This window comes from Ursus maritimus, unplaced genomic scaffold (genome assembly GCF_017311325.1).
Source record: "Ursus maritimus isolate PB19 unplaced genomic scaffold, ASM1731132v1 scaffold_30, whole genome shotgun sequence".
NCBI lineage: Eukaryota > Metazoa > Chordata > Mammalia > Carnivora > Ursidae > Ursus > Ursus maritimus.
Window position 1 is genome coordinate 3,852,796 of NW_024425564.1, and position 4,526 is coordinate 3,857,321.

A 4,526-nucleotide genomic window follows, 5' to 3' on the forward strand; every position below is an offset into this window, starting at 1 on the left:
CAGCGAGAGAGGGAACACAAGCAGGGGGAGTGGGAGAGGAAGAAGCAGGCTCCTAGTGGAGGAGCCTGACGTGGGGCTCGATCCCGGAACGCCGGGATCACGCCCTGAGCCGAAGGCAGACACTTAATGACTGAGCCACCCAGGCGCCCCTCATTTAAATTTCTTATACGAGATCACCAGCCCAAGAAATTCAGAAAGAAACTGGCTGGTCTTGGGCATATTCCAGGCAGTGGCATCTCCAGGTATCAGCTCCTGACATTGTTCTGAGATGATACCTAGAAGCCCTTTTGGAATACTGCCATCAGCTTTTCTTCCTTAGGGTGGTGCTCAGCAGTTTGTCCCTTTGTCTCTCAACCAGTCCTTCTCCCTGCCTTCTTCCGGACAAGACAAAACAAAACGAAGCTGCAGAGCCATTACAGCAGAACCACATGTGTTAATGACCCCTCAGAATCAAGTGGAAACTCACATTCCTGTGAGTGTCCTGACTGGGTAACACTTCATTTTCTCCATTTCATACCCCATTCCATGACAGAATCTTCCAATGGAGCATGGAGCGGTTGGTTCTTCCTTCATACCTAATGTGCCAGCCTCCTCGGCCAGTGTTTTTGCATGTGGATTGGAATGGTCAGGTCTTTATTGTGGGTGACTGTCCCAAGAATTGCAGATGTTTAGCATCCTTGGCCCTCAAGGAATTAAAGGCCAAGCTACCACTTCCGATCTCATGAGAACCAAAAGTGTCCCCACAATGTTTCAGAATTCACTTGAGGAGTAGTTGCACTACTTTGAGGTAACTTCTGCTGTGAACTGAAGTTCTGAGCCACTTGGGTCTCTTATTTGCAAGGATCTCTTTGCATTATATGGGCTGTTCATGTGTGAGCTAAGACACTAGTACTGCACGGGGTTGGTCAAATGTTGTTCGTTTCTCTTGGGGCAGCATTCTAACGAAGTTGTCAGTTTCCAACAACATTTTCTTCTTTCAGATCTTTGGTCAACAAAACTTTAATCCATGGGTATTGCAAGTTAACTTAGTTTTAGTTAATAGACTAACATCAATTTGATTATTTTGTACGTAAGGCCAAACTGAACTCAAAGCATAAAGGGAATTGTAGCAGGATATAGTGGATGGAGTGCTAGACTGGGAGTTTGGAGATCCCTTACTAGCTGTGTAATCTTGGGTGAATCAGTTCCCCTCTCTTGGTTTTGATTTTTTCATTTGTAAAATGGGGAGGATGGGCTAGACAGTCTCAATTTCTTTCAGGTCTAATATTGGGATTTTAAATTTTTAAAAGATTTTATTTATGTACTTGACAGACAGAGAGACAGCCAGTGAGAGAGGCAAAACAAGCAGGGGGAGTGGGAGAGGAAGAAGCAGGCTCCCAGCGGAGGAGCCTGATGTGAGGCTCGATCCCAGAACGCCGGGATCACGCCCTGAGCTGAAGGCAGACGCCTAATGACTGAGCCACCCAGGAGCCCCAAATATTGGGACTTTTATAATGTGTCCCCATTCCATCATCCATAAGATAGGGACAACATGTGTTCACCTCTGAGACAGAATTTTCCTTAATATTAGTAAAATAGTGCAGCATTGTGGTCACCCAAAAATTAGGCTCTGGCAATGATCTAAGCTTCCACACAGGTGTTAAAGGCCTAAGACCAGTTTCTTATAAAATGTTTATAACTACTGCAGAGTATGAGTTTGTATTATACCTGCATGCTGTTACAGCTGTCTCCCATAAGATAGTCATGTTTGGAGGGAAAAAAATCACTGGAGAAAGGGCATATATTTCATATTTTAATAGAGGACAAGAAAGGGAAATGAAGTAGAAGGGGAGCCAGGTGAAGAAGTAACCTGGGCTACTAGTACCATTGTCTATTCCCATAGTCATCTTATGTTTGTGGCCACAATAGTTACCATTTCTTGAAGTGTTTTTTATGGAATAGGCACTGTATTGAGCTTACATATTTTCTCTCATTTAATTATCACAGCAATCCTATCCAGGCAGGCACTGTGATTATCAATAATTGGCAGAATGAGAATTTTTTAAAAAAGATTTTACTTATTTATTTGACAGGGACAGCCAGCAGAGAGGGAACACAAGCAGGGGGAGTGGGAGAGGAAGAAGCAGGCTCCTAGCGGAGGGGCCTGATATGGGGCTAGATCCCAGAACGCTGGGATCACGCCCTGAGCCTAAGGCAGACGCTTAAAGGCTGAGCCATCCAGGCGCCCCAAGGCAGAATGAGAATTTGAATCCTAAACCTGTGTGACCCAGAACCCAGGCTTTTAAAGCCATTATATTTTACTAAGTCTTATTTGGTACAGGGACAGAAGGAGGCAAAATGCTTTCCCTTTCTAAAACCTCCTAGCAACCCAGACACTACTGGTCACTTATTCTAGTGCTGTCTGCTGTTGAAATTGTTGTGGAAAACATACCCCATCAGGAATCTGAAAGGTGGGTTCTAGTTTTACTGCTCTGCATTTTTGGACAAGACTTAAAAGCTTTCTGGATCTCACTTTCCTTATTTGTAAAACAGAGAGCTACTTGAAGGCAGAAGGCCATTTCTTACTCATCTTTTCCCCCTTTGGATGTAGCGGTGTTGGGCAAATAGGAATGCAAGGGGGTCAAGATGGTCCCTATGCTGCGTTTCTCACTCTTTGATCTTGAAATGGGGCCTTGACCAGGCAGGTGTACCGTATCTACAGCGATATTGTGCTTTCTATTTTAAAAACAGAAGGCATGCCAAATTCTCGTGACTTAACCTTTATTTTGAGTGGGTTGGTCTTGACAGAATCGGTGGGAGATTACGTGTGTTGCTCTCTGGATCTGTGACTGACGTTCGTATCCAGGCCTCCTTTACTTTCCAGAGACTTGATACTACTGTTGCATAACAGAAACAGCGCTGATAAATTGTAGTAACCATTACGAAGGGTGGCTGGGAACCAAGGATTCACGGCAATATCGACCCAGGAAAGCACCTCTTAAAACTTATGCAAACAAGCCCTTCCAGGGCGAGGGGCAAACCCCTGCCCAAGAAGACTGTGTCCTGCGTGCACTTTGGTACTTGACCTTGCCCTAGTCTCTTCTCCTCCCAGACTTGTTTCCTCACCTGCAAAATGGTGGAACTGCGGTAGACGGAAATCCCGGAGCTTCTCCCCAGACCCCGGGCTTTAACTCCTCCCCTTGACAGTGGGGGCGGAGCGAGGAGAAGGTCAGGCCAGGAGTCACCCTCAGCCACCAGGCGGTCCCTTTCCTTCTTCCCACTCCCCGCCCCCTCGCTCCACCGCGGTGAGGTCACGCGGGGGACGTCACGGGTTTGTGACGCCACCGAGGGGCGGGGCTCCCAGAGAGGAAGGGGCGGGGCACGGGCGGGCGGCGCTTGCGCAGTGGGCGCGGCGCGGGAGGAGGCGGAGGCGGCGGAGAAGCGAGAGGCGGCGGCGGCGGAGGCGGCGGCGCTGGGGGGGGTGGGAGGGGGGGGAGCGAGAGAGTGAGTGAGTGGCTGAGTGAGTTTATCCCTATGAGGCGGTGAGAGGCCCGGGGCCTACCTCAAAGGAGCGGGGTCGCGGCGCCAGCTAGCAGCGGGCCCCCTCCCGGTCCCCGGGCCCGGCGGCGCGGCGGCGGCGGCTCGGTTTTGAGGAGGCGGGGAAGAGGGTGTCCGGCCTCAGCCATGGAGGGCATGGACGTGGACCTGGACCCTGAGCTGATGCAGAAGTTCAGCTGCTTGGGCACCACCGATAAGGACGTGCTCATCTCCGAGTTCCAGCGGCTGCTCGGCTTCCAGCTCAACCCGGCCGGCTGCGCCTTCTTCCTGGACATGACCAACTGGTGAGCCGGCCCCGCCGCGCCAGCCCTGGGGCCCGCGGGGAAGCGAAGGGACACCCGGGCAGGGCGGGCCGGGCGGGCACTGAGGGCCACCCCCTTCTCGGGGCGTGGAGGGCATGTGGGGGAGCCTCAGGGACATGGGAGAAATTTGGGGGCTGAGCAAGGCTAGAGAGGACGTACGAGGTGAGTGCGGGGCCACGGAGTGCAGGAGGGGCGGAAGGGAGATTGGGGAGGGGCTCCTGAGGTTCTACAGAGAATTAGGGGCCGAGGAACGTGGGAAGAGGGGAAAGACTTGAGTATCGAGGCATAGAACTAGACCTGGAAGCAAGAGAGCTGTTTTGTTGGTCAAGAGTAAACAGCACAGGAAATCTGAATTTGGGGAGTGGGAAAAAAGCTTGGGGTATGGAGTTAGGTGAGGAAGACAGGGATGAGGGGGGAGCTCCGGGAGAGAATTAGGTGTTAATGGAAGAACCTGGGGCACGGGAGAGACTTGGGAGTTAGGAGCTGCGAATAGATATTGTGTGTGTGTGTGTTTCTCCACTCGAGGGCAGATAGGGAAAAAAGGAAAAAAATATTATGGGGGAGGACAAGTGAGTACGGTAAGAGAGATGACTTTCCGAAGAGTTGTGCCAGGGAGGAGTGGGATCTACGAGCAGATCTACTAACGGAGGACCGGGAGTGCTAGACCTAGGGCAGGCTCTGGAAAAC